Source organism: Phoenix dactylifera, chromosome 11 (assembly GCF_009389715.1).
Source record: "Phoenix dactylifera cultivar Barhee BC4 chromosome 11, palm_55x_up_171113_PBpolish2nd_filt_p, whole genome shotgun sequence".
Taxonomy (NCBI): domain Eukaryota; kingdom Viridiplantae; phylum Streptophyta; class Magnoliopsida; order Arecales; family Arecaceae; genus Phoenix; species Phoenix dactylifera.
This window is the reverse complement of record NC_052402.1, coordinates 21,512,947-21,529,606: the sequence shown is the minus strand read 5'-3', so window position 1 is coordinate 21,529,606 and position 16,660 is coordinate 21,512,947. Positions and strand designations below refer to the sequence as shown.

Here is a 16,660-nt window from a genome sequence, read left to right as displayed (position 1 = left end):
GTATGTGGAGACCTTTGGTGATGAAGAGAATTGAAGAAAAATCAATTCTGCATAGTTTTCTGTCTGGCGGACTGTCGGAGTCGACTCGAGCTTCAGTCGAGTCGACTCGGGAACAGTCGAGTCGACTCGAGGTCTGTCGAGTCGACCCGAGAGGAGAAAGCCGCAAAAACCATGTTTCTGTCTGGACTGTCAGAGTCGACTCGAACTACAGTCGAGTCGACTCGGAGCATCGTCGAGTCGACTCGAGATACAGTGGAGTCGACTCGAGATCGTGCCAGTTAAACTGGAAGTTGTTCAGACGTGCCAGAGTCGACTCGGACTTCAGCTGAGTCGACTCGGGCTCGCGAAAAATCGTACGGACGATTTTCTTTTGGTGTTTTTTGGTGGCGTTTCGACGGCTATGATCATCTGAAGGTCTTGAGACTATATATAGGACTCATGAGAGCCCTAGGGTAAGGTTATTGGCCGTATATTTGAGAGAGACTCTTGTTTGTGAGGCTAGGGTTCTAGAGAAGAAGAGGATTGGGATCCTACTTCTTGTGCAAAGGAAATTCTGTATGAATCTCTTGTAGATCGATCGCTTGTGATCGTTCGGGTGTGTGCTATCTCTGTAATCAGTTCATCCTTATTGAGATTTGGAGCGGTGGAGGACGTAGGCTATTTGTAGCCGAACCTCGTTACATTTTTTGTGTTTGCTTTGCTATTTTCTTCCTTCTTCTTCCTTTGATCTTTGATAATCCGTTGCGGTGCTCAAGTGTTTTATCCTACTGATACCACGGGGTAATCTTTTGCCCTTCGTAGGCGGAGCGAAGAGGTGATCCTTGAGTCCGGAGTCGAGGGAGCGAGAGAGTGCTTATCCGTTTGTATCTCTCTTGCTTGTCCGACGTCGGTGGCGGCGCTGGTGTGAGTGGGTTCCGGTGCGGGGCGCCGACAACAATTGGTATCAGAGCTATTGGTTATTCTGCAATGGCGGATGAAGGAAAGTTGCGAATTGAGAAGTTCAATGGCACGAACTTCGGGTTTTGGAAGATGCAAATAGAAGATTACCTTTACCAGAAGGATCTCTATTTACCTCTTGGAGGTAGAGCAAAGAAACCAGAGAAGATGTCCGATGAAGACTGGGAGGTCCTCGATCGGAAGACGCTCGGCACCATCAGATTGTCACTTGCATCCCAAGTGGCATTCAACATCAAAAACGAGAAGACGACGATGGAGTTGATGGCAACATTGTCGCGGATGTACGAGAAACCCTCAGCATCAAACAAGGTATTTCTCATGAAGAGGTTGTTTAATCTTCGTATGAAAAATGGCGGCAGCATAGCAGAATACCTCAACGAGTTCAATGGACTCACGGCCCAGTTGGAGTCAGTGGAGATTAGTTTTGACGATGAGATTCGGGCATTGCTAATCCTCTCCGGATTGCCTGATAGCTGGGAGGGCCTGGTGATGGCGGTGAGCAACTCTTCGGCAACGGGGAAGTTGATTTTTGATGACGTTGTGGGAGTGCTTCTGAGTGAAGAAGCAAGAAGGAAATCTTCTGGAGCTACGGAGTCGTCTGGAAGTGCACTAAACACCTCTGATCGGGGAAGACAAAAGAAGGACGGTCGATTTCGAAGCGACTCGAAGTCGAGATCCAGCAGGTCTCGAGCACCTCAGAACAAGGGAGCGAAGTGCTGGAACTGCGGGAAAACGGGGCACTTTAGGAGGGATTGCAAATCTCCTAAAGGGAAGCAAGGCGACCACACCGAAGGAGTCAGCAAGGATCTGGCAAATCTTGCTGAAGACGGTGATATGGATGCCCTCGTTCTATCTTTGTCTACCTGTGACGAGTCTTGGGTGATAGACTCGGGCGCGTCTTTCCATGCTACATCCCAACGGAAGCTTCTTGAAGGATATGAGAAGGGAGACTTTGGCAAAGTCTACCTAGGGGATGGAGAGCCTTGCACCATACAAGGAAGGGGAAGCGCGGAAGTGAAGTTGGTTTCTGGATCTTCACTTGAGCTTGAGGATGTACGGCACGTACCTCAACTGCAGAGGAATCTGATTTCTGTTGGACAGTTGGCGAGCCAGGGGTACAAGGCTACTTTCACAGCTGATCAGTGGAAGATATCCAGAGGTTCGTTGACGGTGGCTAGTGGCAAGAAGGTTGGGACACTTTATGTCACCAACGGCACGGAGAACTCTATTGGAGTTGTTGCAGCAGATGTGGACACCAAGTTATGGCATTGTAGACTTGGGCACATGAGTTATCAGGGACTGGAGGTGATGCACCAGTTGGGAAAGCTGCAGGGTCTCAGGAGTGTTGAGATGGACTTCTGTGAGGATTGTGTTCTCGGAAAGCAGAAGCGTGTTTCATTCAACAAAGAAGGTAAACCTCGGAAGCAAGAAAAGCTAGATCTCGTGCACACGGACGTGTGGGGGCCTGCACCAGTTTCTTCCATTGGTGGATCTCAGTACTATGTTACTTTTATTGATGATGCTACCAGGAAGCTTTGGGTGTTCTTCTTGAAGCACAAGTCAGAGGTATTTGGGGTCTTCAGGAGATGGCAGGTGATGGTAGAACTCGAGACAGGAAAGAGGTTGAAATGCCTGAGATCGGATAACGGTGGTGAGTATTGTAGCTGGGAGTTTGAGGACTACTGTGCAGATGCTGGGATCGTCAGGCAAAGGACAGTTCCAGGAACACCACAACAAAATGGAGTTGCTGAAAGGATGAACAGAACAATTAATGAGCGTGCCAGGAGTATGAGGATACATGCTGGATTGCCACAGCAGTTTTGGGCAGAAGCAGTTAACACTGCTGCCTACTTGATCAACAGAGGGCCATCAAAGAAACTTGAATTTGGGATTCCTGAGGAAGCATGGACAGCGAAGAAGATTGATTTGGCGCACTTACGAGTATTCGGTTGTACCAGTTATGTCCATGTTGATTCCAGTCAAAGAAGCAAACTAGACGCCAAATCAAAGAAGTGTATTTTCGTTGGATACGGAGGTCAACAGTTTGGGTACCGGCTTTGGGATCCCGAACACAAGAAGATCATTCGTAGTAATGATGTGGTATTCAATGAGAAAATGCAGCAGAGCACTGAATCAGAAACAAAACCTGTTGAGCCGTGTTTTGTGGATCCTGAAGAGGAGTCTACAAATTCTGGTCAGAAGACTCAGTCAGAGCAAGAACCTGAAGCATTGGCACCCCCTCCACAACTAAGAAGGTCCACTCGTAGTACTCATGGGAAGCCTCCTCAAAGGTATGATGGGACTCTTAGTTATTTGCTGCTCACAGATAATGGCGAACCTGAATGCTTCACGGAGGCATTGGAGGTTGATACCAGGAAGGAGTGGGAGTTGGCCATGGATGATGAGATGAAGTCATTGGAGCAGAATCAAACGTGGGATTTTGGTGGATCTGCCCAAGGGGAAGAAAGCACTGTCAAACAAATGGGTTTACAGGCTGAAGGAAGAGCAAGGCGGGAAGAAGCGATACAAGGCCAGGCTGGTTGTAAAAGGATTTCAGCAGAGAGCAGGTATCGACTTCACAGAGATCTTTTCTCCTGTAGTCAAGATGAGTACTATTCGAGCGGTGCTGAGCATGGTGGCAGTAGAGGATCTTCACTTAGAGCAGCTTGATGTGAAGACGGCCTTTCTCCACGGAGATCTCGATGAGGAGATATATATGCAGCAGCCGGAGGGATACATTGCAGCTGGCACGGGTGACTTAGTCTGCAAACTAAAGAAAAGCCTCTATGGTTTGAAACAGGCACCCAGACAATGGTATCTCAAGTTCGATAGTTACATGCTTGAGATAGGATACAGGAGATGTCAGGAGGATCACTGTTGCTACTTCCGGGACTTCGGTACATCTTACATTATCTTGCTATTGTATGTTGATGACATGTTAGTTGCAGGAGCTAGCATGCATGAGATTGCAAAATTGAAGCTGAAGCTGTCAAGAAAATTTGCAATGAAGGATCTAGGAGCAGCAAAACAGATCCTTGGGATGCGGATCAGTAGAGATAGGTCTAAACATATCCTCAGACTATCTCAGGCGGAGTACATCAGCCGAGTACTCAGGAGATTCTGCATGGAGGGTGCCAAACCTGTTGGCACACCGCTGGGTGCCCATTTTAAGCTCTCAAAAGGGCAAAGTCCGAAGACGCGGGTGGAGGAGCTCAATATGTCAAAAATCCCGTATGCATCGGCAGTGGGGAGCTTGATGTACGCTATGGTGTGTACGAGACCAGACATTGCTCAAGCAGTGGGAGTTGTGAGTCGCTTCATGAGCTGCCCAGGCTTGGAGCATTGGCGCGCAGTCAAATGGATACCGAGGTATCTGAAAGGCACTGAGCACATGTCATTGTGCTATGGAGGTTCTGAGATCCGGTTACAGGGCTATGTGGACTCAGACATGGCAGGGGACTTGGACGGCAGGAGAAGCACGACAGGGTACTTGTTCATCTTGGGCAGTGGAGCCGTCAGTTGGATTTCTAGGTTGCAACCAGTTGTTGCATTGTCGACTACGGAGGCGGAGTATGTGGCAGCCACAGAGGCGTGCAAGGAACTAATATGGCTTCAAGGCTTGATGAAGGAGCTTGGGAAGGAACAGAAGGATTGCATGTTATATTCAGACAGTCAAAGTGCAATTCATCTGGCGAAGAATTCAGCTTTTCATTCAAGGACGAAGCATATTGACATACGGTACCACTTCGTGAGGTCATTGCTCGAGCAGGGACTCGTCAAGTTGGAGAAAATTCATACAAGTCAGAATCCTGCAGATATGTTGACGAAGGTCGTCACGGTGGAGAAGCTGAGGAGCTGTTCAGCTTCTGCTGGTCTTCATGCTTGAAGACGTTGAGGAGGCATCATACCGATTTCACTAGGATGATCCAGTTTCAGTGGGAGCACAGAGGAGAACCAAGTAACAAGAGAATATACCCAAGGTCTCCAAGTGGGAGATTGTTGGGGTATGTGGAGACCTTTAGTGATGAAGAGAATTGAAGGAGAATCAATTCTGAATAGTTTCCGTCTGGTGGACTGTCGGAGTCGACTCGAGCTACAGTCGAGTCGACTCGGGAACAGTCGAGTCGACTCGAGGTCTGTCGAGTCGACCCGAGAGGAGAAAGCCGCAAAAACCATGTTTCTGTCTGGACTGTCAGAGTCGACTCGAACTACAGTCGAGTCGACTCGGAGCATCGTCGAGTCGACTCGAGATACAGTGGAGTCGACTCGAGATCGTGCCAGTTAAACTGAAAGTTGTTCAGACGTGCCAGAGTCGACTCGGACTTCAGCCGAGTCGACTCGGGCTCGCGGGAAATCATACGGATGAGTTTCTTTTTGGTGTTTTTGTTGGCATTTCGACGGCTATGATCATCTGAAGGTCTTGAGACTATATATAGGACTCATGAGAGCCCTAGGGTTAAAAAGGTATTGGCCGTATTTTGAGAGAGACTCTTGTTTGTGAGGCTAGGGTTCTAGAGAAGAAGAGGATTGGGATCCTACTTCTTGTGCAAGGGGAATTCTGTGTGAATCTCTTGTAGATCGATCGCTTGTGATCGTTCGGGTGTGTGCTATCTCTGTAATCAGTTCATCCTTATTGAGATTTGGAGCGGTGGAGGACGTAGGCTATTTGTAGCCGAACCTCGTTACATCTTTGTGTTTGCTTTGCTATTTTCTTCCTTCTTCTTCCTTTGATCTTTGATAATCCGTTGCGGTGCTCAAGTGTTTTACCCTACTGATACCAAGGGGTAATCTTTTGCCCTTCGTAGGCGGAGCGAAGAGGTGATCCTTGAGTCCGGAGTCGAGGGAGCGAGAGAGTGCTTATCCGTTTGTATCTCTCTTGCTTGTCCGACGTCGGTGGCGGCGCTGGTGTGAGTGGGTTCCGGCGTGGGCGACGACAACATAGATTGAACCCAATTGATTCATGATTTGGACTAAACCAAATAGGAGCCCTAGATGCCTTTATAAGGCTTTGAAAGGAGGTGCCCTAATGATAAGTGAAGCCCTCCTCCTCTCCATCACGTGGCCACCCTCTCCCTCCCTTGGTTCAGCCGCCAGCAAGAAGAAGGGAAAAAGAAGCCATGGCGCCCTCCTCTTCCTCCTTTCCTCCTTCCAACGCAGGGAAAAGAAAGTAGGCTGCAGGGGCTTTGCTTCTTCCTCTTCTTCTTCCTTCTTCTTCCTCCTCTCAAGTACATTCATGAGTTGAAAGAAAGAGAGGAGATCAGCCATCAAAGTTATCTCTGCAAGGGAGCTAGCACCCCGGGGAGATAGAAAGCTTGGATCGGTTTTCTGCTTCGTGTGGATACCCGTAGAGGCCGGGCACTTGAACGGCTTCAAGCGAACCTTCATCCTAAACCACGATCATCAGTTTGCGGTGATCATCTACCCGCACAAAGGTGAAGATCTGATCTTCTAATGTTATTTAAAAGTTTTTAATCTTTATCTATCTACGAACGGTTTTTAAACAACGTTCATAGCGATGAACGGTTGATCCCGCACATGCCTCTTCCGCTACATCTGAATTTTTGAATTTCAGTGGCATGATCGGGGTTTTCTAACAGTGGTATCAGAGCTTAGGCTTCGTAGATTAAGGTAAGGATTAATTATTAATAGGCTTATTATATTTGAAAATTGAAAGATTATGCATGCTGAAAATTTTCTGCATGCAGATTTTTCTAGGGTGCTGATTTTTGTATGCTGATTTTTATGTGATAAAAAGATGATTCTAATTGAATTGTTAATGGGATTACAAGTTTAGAATCATGATTAGCATGATCAGCAACCTATGTCATAAGATAATCAATTAGTTTTCAGATCTGAAAATTATAATTGCTGCATGTGGTGATGATCATAGATTCAAACCCTTTTGGTATCAAATATAAAGACCTGCGATGTGATCTGCAATGTCATGTAATTTTTTAGATGCTTGCATGCATCTTATTTGATGTTTTGAGAGGCCTGCGTGCCTCCTAAAAGTGAGATGTAATTTATTTTATTTTTATTTTATATCTGGTTGTATTTCTGTGATGTGATGTACGTCAACGATCAAGTCGAAGACAAGGCATGAGATGAACAGGGGTCTAAGCGGTTAATGGCGATTGGATCAAGAGTTGGTCAAGGATCGAATCAAGGAGGCTTGGAACCAATTCAAGAGTTGAAGACCAGTTGATCGATTGACGTGCATGTGCTTGTAATACGACCTAACTAGAATCCATGATCATCACCTATTTAAAGTTTAGCTTTAATTATTGCTGCGATTATAACTGTCTGCAATGTGCCGTTTGCATGTGATGTGAATGAGAGTTGGGTAGATAGGTTTACATGTGATGTAGCAAACCCAATTGAGACCTAAATTAAAACCTCCTCAATCAAGTCGAGAGTGAACCGACATGAACAAGTCATATTAGATTAATTGATCTAATTGGTATCTAGGAAAGCATGAAAGGTGGTTACTTAATTAGGACCTTACTCTCTGAGTGAGGGGAGCCTCCCACCTGCTTACCTGGCCAATTGTTCGATTACCTCTTATGAAGAGCTCAAGTTGCAAACACTAAGACCTGATTAACCAATATTAAGTCAATAGGTCTTCCACTGTAGTAGAGCTGCTAAGGTCTTTCTGATGTTGATTTGTCTCGGCTGGATACAGTGGTCAAGTTGCATCGGGGGGCTGGACCTCTCTATAGACATGAGATGTTGTAGGATAAAGGTGGGGTTTGGGCACCAATAACTGTTAGGTGAGGACCCAATGACGACTTTATTCCTACGGTTATACGGTGGGTCTGACTTAACTAAGAAATGAGACCAATAACTGTTAGGTGAGGTCTTCATGGCTTAGAGACCAAGTTACACTGCAACATGCTTGAGAAGCATTGTACAAGAGTTGTACATTCATCAATCTATGTGTCACCAATAACTGTTAGGTGAGGTGGCATGTAAATCGATGGGACCGCAGTACCCACTAGAAACCTAGTCGTGTGGGATTTTCCGTTTTCCTACCAGGGGAGTGTGAGAAATTCGAAAAAATAGTGGGAGTTACATTTGTTCTAAAAGACCTTAGAACAGATTAGGATCAAGTACAAAAGTCTAACTAGAATCTTTACTCTCTGAGGATTATAAAATCAGCTTCTAGACTCTTAACTCATATCCTATGGAACAACCGTTTGACCAAACCCAATTATAAAGATTGGCTCAGCAAATTTCAAAAATAGTTTTGAATTGTGAGAAATTCGGGTATATACTAGACCATGGAATCCCCATGTTACCAATCCGTCCGATCACTGATCAGCGTAAGACGCTTGTTAAGAGGACGAACAATGACAATAAAGTTAGGTGCCTGCACAATGGCATCCATGTCCAATGCATTACAATGCCAGCATGAGAACATGAGACTGCCAGGGACATATTAAATCACCTGCAAGAGTTGTATGGTGATCAGAGTCGCGCAGCATGTTTTGAAGTGTCCAAGAGGCTCTTTAAGACAAGATGCGTGAGGGGCAGTCTGTCCACGATCATGGTTTGACCATGATAAAGAACTTGAAGAAGCTTGAGAAGCTCGGCATGACCATGCACAAGAAATTGCAAACGGATTTGATCCCACAATTCCTTCTAGCTTCATATGAATAGTTTATAGTAAATTACCATATGAACAAGGTTGTATGCACTAAAATAGAATTGTTAAATAAATTGGTAACTACCTTAGGGACCTTGAAGAAGTTCAAGGGGCATCGTTTTTACTGTCAAGTTGGTTTCTACTTTCAGAGAGAGTCTATTTGGAAAAAGAAGAAGCCTGCGAAGAAGCAGAAGACTAAGAAAACACCAAGTAAGGAAGTTTCAAGAAAAAGGCCAATTGCAAGGAAAAGTGTTTTCATTGCATCATGGACGGCCATTGGAAGAGGAACTGTCCTACATACATGGGAAGCATAAAGAACATAAAGGGTGACAGACCTTCAGAAGGTATGTCAGAAATGCTCAGGATACTTAGGGACTGTTACCTATTGCTAGCAGAAATTTGATTTCTGTATTTTATTTAGCATAGAAAGATTTTTATTTGAAAAAATAGATTGATTCAACATGGTTTTATGATTGACAGTCTCTATCACATACATATGGATGTAACTGTGAATATATCTGAGCAAACAGTGAATACCATAGGATCTAATAGATCCAAAAATGAGATAAATCTAAAGTATTTGTGGCACCTCAGGCTTTGGCCATATAGGAGAAGATAGAATAAACAAATTGGAGAAACATGAGCTTTTGGGCTCATTGACTTCCGAGTCATATTTGATTTGTGAATTCTGCCTTCAAGGAAAGATGGCCAAATTATCCTTTGTAGGACACAGGGAGGTCCACTGAAATACTTACCCTAAGTACAACACTGATGTGTGTGGCCCATTCGATGTGCAGGCTAGGGGTTGTAATTTTTACTTCATTTTACCGATGATTACTCACGGTATGGATATGTGTATGAGACACAAATATGAAACTTTTGAAAGGTTCAAAAAGCTTAGATATGAAGTAGAAAAATAAAGCACAAAAACTCATTAAGGTTCTTCGATCAGATCGAGGAAGTGAATACCTTAATGGAGAGTTCCGTGATTATCTCAAGGAGAATGGTATAGTTTTATAATGGACTCCTCCTGGTACACCTCAGTTCAACGGAGTGTCGGAGAGGAGGAATCGGACTCTATTGGATATGGTCCGATCCATGATGAGCTTCACTGATTTACCCCTTGTTTCTTTAGATAGATGCCCTATTTTCAGTTATTTACTTGTTGAATAGAGTTCCCTCTAAAACCGTTCCTACCATACCGTATGAGATATAGCATGGTAAGAAACCAAGTCTTGGTCATCTCCAAGATTTGGAGATGTCCGGCCCACGTCAAGAGACTACAGGCGGACAAACTAGAGGCTAGGACCATAAGTGCTCGTTTTATATGATATCCTAAAGAGTCATTAGGATACAATTTTTACGTCTCAGAGGATCACAATGTGTTTTGTGAGCCATCATGCATCTTCTTGGAAAAACAGTTTATCCTTGATAGAGGCAGTGGGGAGGAAAATTGAGCTTGAAGAGAAAGTCTCTGAAAAGCAACGAGTCATGGATCCTATCAAACCCATTCATACAGAGCCAGTTAACGGTCCCTCAACCACCTCGCAGATCTAGTAGGGTCTCCATCCTCCCGATAGATACTTAGGTATACTACAGAAGAGGATACCGAGAAAATGTTCCTAGTGGGAGATAGGGATCACATTCAGGATCCCAAAACTACAACGAGGCGATATCTGATGTCGATTCCAAGAAATGGTTGGAAGCTATGAAGTCAGAGTTAGACTCTATGCATTCCAACCAAGTCTGGACCTTAGTAGATCCACCAGAAGGTATTGTACCTATTGGATGCAAATGGATCTACAAAAGGAAGAAAGGTTCGGATGGAGAGGTAGAGACCTATAAGGCAAAGCTTGTGGCGAAAGGGTATAGTCAGCGCGAGGGCATTGACTATCAGGAGACCTTTTCACCTATAGCCATGCTGAAATCCATCCGAACATTGCTTGCCATTGCAGCATTTCATGATTATGAAATCTGGCAGATGAATGTGAAAACAGCTTTCCTGAATGGATATCTTGATGAAGACATCTATATGGAACAGCCTTTGGGTTTCACTTCCAGTGATGGAGATCACAAGGTCTGCAAGCTGCAAAGGTCCATCTATGGACTAAAGCAAGTATCTCGGAGTTGGAACACTCGTTTCGATGATGCAATCAAAACGTTTGATTTCATCAAAAACGAAGAGGAACCATGTGTTACAAAAGGGTTAGTGGGAGCGCTGTCGTATTTCTCGTATCAAACATAATTGTAGAAGGTTCTTTTGTGAAATAATACACTGTCAAGGGCTTAACTGCAAAATTCCATTTATTGGCCAAATGGGTTCGGATTTCGGGTTCCGGGTTTCGGGTCTGAACTGGATTTCGGGTTTCGAGTCTAAACTGGGTTCCGGATTCCGGGTTTCCGGTTTCGATTCCAGATTTTGGGTTCGGGTTTCAACTGGGCCAAGTTGGGCCTACAGTGAATGGGCCCAAGCTTGGCCCCGTTCGGCCCCACATGGGCCTTCTTCCTCACCGAGCTCCCATGGACAGGGGAGATGGGAGAACGGGAGAGGAAAAGGATAGCGATGTGGCCTTCCACTATCTCCCCTTGGGCAGGGAATGGGCTTAGGAGAGGGAAACGACCTCCTCCTTTGGGGAGGAGGAGAGAAGAATAGCGATGTCGCCATGGTCCGGGAGGGAGGTGAAGGTGGTGAGAGCGTTGGCCCGCTCGGTCTCGGCTGCTTGGGGACTGGGGAGAGGATCGCTGTGCTGGTCTTGGTCTCGCTCCAGGGGAGAGGGATTGAGGGAAGTGGTGGTCCGCTGCTTGAATATTGTACCCCATGAAGTGGAGCGACATATGGGGAGAGCGTGGGCAAGTCCGGGATTTGGCTGGCTCTACAGGGGAGAACTTGACTGGGTCGGCCTTCAATCCTCCCTTCTCGAAAATAAAGTCAAAAAAAAAAAAAAATTCTCCCCAGAAGGGGGAGCAGCACCCTTCTCCCCATGGAGCTGGGCTACGCTTCAGTGCTCCAGAGGAGTTTGAGAGGGAAACCGAAATGTGATCACCTCTGTGAGTGGGCCACCTCCCCTTCCATCACCATGGGGAGAACGGAAGCCAGTATTTCTCACTCCACGGCCACAAGGAATGGGGAGGTCCTTGCGCTCACAGCAGCTATAAATCCCCAACCAACTTCTCCAATCGATCGCATCTCAGAGCTTTTCCGATCCAGCCTCGTTCCCAACAAGAGCTTTGGGAGTTTCGGAAGAATCTACCATGGCGGCCCCTGGTCAGCGCGTGGTGCTCGGTGATCAAGAACTGGTGGAGATCCTGCAGGACCACGTCCATGGACGCACACATCCCTCTTCTGGATTCATCCATTGGACAATTGACCCATACAGTCGCCGGCCTGACCAACTCCCAAGTTTGTTCCCTCATGCACTACCTTTCTGTCCATTCTTTCATTCATTCAATCAATTTATTCATGCATCAATCATCACAAGTATAGATTGGTTTTAGAATAACTCTTTATGTATGTCTGTTAACCAGCTTGATATGACAATGGCTTGCAGACGTCAATAGGGATGCTCGTGCTACTACGCAAACCTGTATCCTCAAAATCGGCGTACTCACGATGGCAGCGGCTATTGGATAAATAAGGAAAGAAGGCCCATTCTCGAGTATGGCGGGACCGTCATTGGGGAATAGCAAATTTTCATATTCCATTCTGGACCAAATCGCTCGAACTTGACCTCGACGAAATGGATTATGACAGAATACACTCTTTCTTCTGATACTCTTGTAAGTATGTTACCCCCATGAACCAAACATACACAGCTAAATGTCTTTATTAGTTACATGAACAGAACCTATAAAGCTCTATCTATAGATAATTATAATCGATGATTGATCATATTTTCTCTTTGATTTTGTCCCATTCTTTTCTGTTCACGACTGCAGAAAGCCCTCTGTGTAATTTGTATGACAGCGACGGAACCAAAGGAACGAGATATGTGTGGCCATGCCCTAACCCACTGCCTCCAGCCGACGATTAGAAGCTATGGTGTACGTTACCCCATTAACCAAACTTACAAAGCTAAATGCCTTTATTAGTTACATGAAATGAACCCTATAAAGCTCTATCCTATAGATAATTATAATCTACGATTAATCATATTTTCTCTTTGATTTTTGTCCCATTCTTTTCTGTTCATGAGTGCAGAAAGCCCCCTGTATAATCGGTATGACAGCAGGGAACCAAGAGAACGAGATAGATCAGGCTAGCACTTCGGATGCAACAAAACCAATGGCCTCTAAATTATCCAAATTCTCCTGACATCGACATCCTGAAGGACGTAGCCGCTTATTTGGGTGTGGAGTACGAAGCGTCTCCTCTGGAATTCAACGACATGGATATGCCTACTTTTTGATAGAAAGGGGTCTTTAAATTTCTGCACTATTAGTCTGGTTTGTTCAGAGTTACTTTATCTGTAAGAACGTGAGTTTTCTAAGAATAAGTTTGCTTTCTATTCCATGTTGGGTGTTATATGTACCTCTTCCCTCCCAGTCTGCCCAATCCTCTGCCACTAATGAAAATATTGGTCATTCGCTTTAAGTAAAACTCAAGATTTTGACAGCATTGATGGTGGACAATTAGCTGCACCTTCAACTTGCTATCAAGCTCAAATCATCTCGCAGAGGGAAATGGATATGAAATAGGAAAAGCATGGAGCTTCAATTTGCCATCATAAATTCATTGTCATTTTTGTCATCAAGGGGCCTAGGGACGGGAATCATCTTTTTGCTCTGATGGTAACTAATTTTTTATGCATATTATTCAATTGATTACACCCATGTTAAAGTTACAAACTGGGTAATAACATGAAACTCTACCTTTTTCAACCAGAATTCATGGCTTTTGTGCCGTAGTGGGTGATCATTATTCACTAGAACCACAATTATGCTACAATTATAACAACTACGATACAGCCATTCAGAATCACCCATTCATGGCTTTGTGGTGTAGTGGGTGAATGCCCTTGTTTCTTTGGTAGAGTTCCTATGCACTTGTTTAGGGGCTTCGTTTTGCAAGATGTTTGCAGGTCGAGAGGATTTTTGGAAAAAGTGTCAGGCCATTCAGAATCAATGGATCTCTGAGAGATCATAAGCAATACAGAATATGTTGTGACAAAAAGCTAGTCTGGATCTACCTTTGGGACAAACAGTCAATTCATTGTTTGGTTAAGTACAACAGGGGAAATAGCTATGGAGAGAATCGGGGGAGGTGAGAAAAGCAGGTTCCAAGAATGGACCCAACGGCTAGTTAGAGCGAGAAGCTCCGGCGTAGAGTGAGAGCCCAACGGCTAGTCGGCGACGATCTCTCGGCATCCGGCGTGGTGGTTTGGTGGTGTGGAATCCAGTCGGCGACGATCTCGTGGCATCCGGCGTGGTGGTCTGGTGGTGTGGAACCCGCGACGACTCTGCCCTGCAAGTGCTCCTGACACCCGGCAACCGGATCGGGCAGCTAGGTGACAGTGGGGGGGGGGGGGGGGGGGGGAGGGGGGGGGGGCGGGGGGGAGTCTTGAAGCGGGGGTGCTCCAACCGGCGAGGGGCATCGGGGCTCCCGTCAGCCAGGCGGGACCTTGTCGGTCGGTCGGACCGGCGGGCAACCCTGACCCAGGTTCTTCTCTGTTAGGCTAACCCTTCTTTCCTTTCAGGTGCCATGGACCGCAAAGGGAAGGCCTCCGATGGGCCAAAGCTCCGATGGGGAAAGACGACGGAGGGAACGGCGAGAGGACCGGGTAAGCATTCTGAAACGGGGCGCGATGCTTGGGTCCGCGGCCGGGGCCGTGGGTCACTCAGTGGCCTACGGCCGCGGAAGTCGAACGGCTGAGCCGTCGCTTTCTGGATGTCCTCCGGCTACCGGAGGAGCCGATCGCGGTGGGCCCGACAGAAGTGGGAAGGGCGAGCTTTGGTGGCTCGCAGCTTTGGCCGCCGCATCCCGGCGGAGTGGGTGGCCAAAGATGTGGCCGCCGAGCAAAGGCTTAAGGACGTGGTGGCCGTCCCGCTCGCGGGCGACTACCTTGCCCTCCGTTTCCAGTCGACGGAGGACCGGGACCGGGCCCTGAGTGAGGGCCCGTGGGTGGTGGCAGGGCAGCTCCTCGCCATGAGCCCTTGGGTCCCGGATTTCGAACCCGAGGAATGCGGCGGTGAAGACGGCGTTGGTGTGGCTCCGTCTGCCCCGACTACCGCCGGAGTATTGGTCGCCTTCGACCATACTCCATATTGCTGCCAGGGCGGGACAACCGATCGCGGTGGACGGCGTCACCGAGCAGCAGGGGCGATGGGATTTGCCCGGGTGAAAGTCGCGGTTGACACCACGGCGCCCCTGTTACCGGGGTACTGATCCAAGGTTTAACGAAAGTGCGCTGGCAGCCTTTCGTATTCGAGAAACCTGCCGGCGGTCTGCCACCGCTGTGGGGCGATTGGGTCATGGCGACGCCGCCTGTCGCTTTCCGGCGAATGGCCAAGCTGCGGGGGGACCTCCCTCGGGGGCGGCGGACCGGTGGGCGAATCGGGGCAATGGCTCAGCCTCCTCCAGCAACTGAGGAGGAGAACCAAGGGCCGGTCTATGGCCCTTGGATGGTGGCCACTCGAGGCGAGCCCCACGAGAGGACCGTCCGCCGGGTTGGGGGAGACAATCGACTCCGACAAGGGACCCGGGTCTTCCTCGACTGGTGCAAAAATAAAATTGTTCTCCCAAGTGCAGGAGAATCGCACAAGTAGTAAAATCTCGGGAGTCCGAGGTCGAATCCTCAGGGAACGAAATTTATAGATTTATTAGCGTAATTTTTCAGATTAATTAATTAAATAAATTTGTGGATTAAAATGATGTTTTGATTTTTAGAAATTAAATGCAGAGAATAATAAACACAATTCAATGAAAAAAAAATGGTAGGGATCTGGATTCCCCCTTGATGATATTGCATCCAAGGAATAAACTCTATGATTCTTGATTAAAGATTAAATGTAGGATAGATCTAATCATGGTATATGTTTCATGAACATATGAACTCAATTTCTAAGCATTCATCGTGCTTTCTACGTCTACGACGAATCAAATACTAAAACAATCCATATATCAATAATCATAATCCATTAAAGATCTATCTATGAAATAACTACGCATGGATCAAGAACATATCAATAAATATAAATCATTGAAAGCAAAGGTTTAGAGTTTACTTCAAAGAGCAAATACATCAAAGGTTCCTCCATCACCCTTCCTAGGACTTTAGCCTTCCATTAAAATAAAAGAAATCTCCCCTGTTCCTCTTCCCTTCACTCTTTTTTTTTTCTTTTTATTTCGGAAACAGGACATGCCCTGTTTCCTCTCTTTTTTTTTTCAATAGGGGCTTCTGTTTTTGAATGAATGCCAGCCCCCCTGTTTCCGAAAAGAGCTTCCTTTATACCTCTCGATGGACTCCCTGATCACACGGGATGCTCCTCTCGTGCTGGCTGCCGAGTATCTCGGACGCGGAGAGGCTGTAATTGCGGGGATATGGGCTCGGTGTGATTGCGAATCCGGGAGAGGCGGAAGCATGGAACAATCCCAGTGCCTTGGATGGGAGCTGATCAGTCGGACGCGTGGGAAGCTGGTAGAAGGGCTCGCGGAAGAAGCGGACGGGACGGGACGTGGCCTGCGATGAAGACGGAAGCTGGAATCACGGACCGGAAGCTGCGCTGGTGGGTTGCGGACGTTGCGCTCACGGACGCCTGCGGATGACGCGGAAGCTGGGAGAAGCTTCGCGGGAGGTTGCGGACGGGGTCTAAGAAGCTTGATGTGGCTGGAACTCGGGTGCAAGATGGCTTCACAAGCGGAGAAGACGGACTGCTGGCGCTGTCGTGATGCTGCGAGGAAGACGGAAGAGATCTGAGGGGGTTGAGGCACGGACGGTCGGGAGCTGATCACACGCGCTGGATGCAGGAAGCTCGGACAGTGGGAGCTGATAACAGAAGCTTGGGATCTCAGGACTGAGATTCGGACGGAGCTGGGAGCTTGGAAGGAATGATCGCACGAAC

The 16,660-nt window shown here is 46.9% G+C and overlaps 1 long non-coding RNA gene across 1 annotated transcript; it reads left to right on the top strand.

Annotated features, from left to right (window-relative positions):
- Positions 1 to 11,817: 11,817 nt before the first annotated feature.
- On the top strand, positions 11,818 to 13,199 carry LOC113463624. Its single transcript, XR_003388228.2, has 4 exons — positions 11,818 to 12,002; positions 12,151 to 12,379; positions 12,539 to 12,643; positions 12,801 to 13,199. It is a non-coding gene; the product is annotated as an uncharacterized LOC113463624 (long non-coding RNA).
- Positions 13,200 to 16,660: the final 3,461 nt, after the last annotated feature.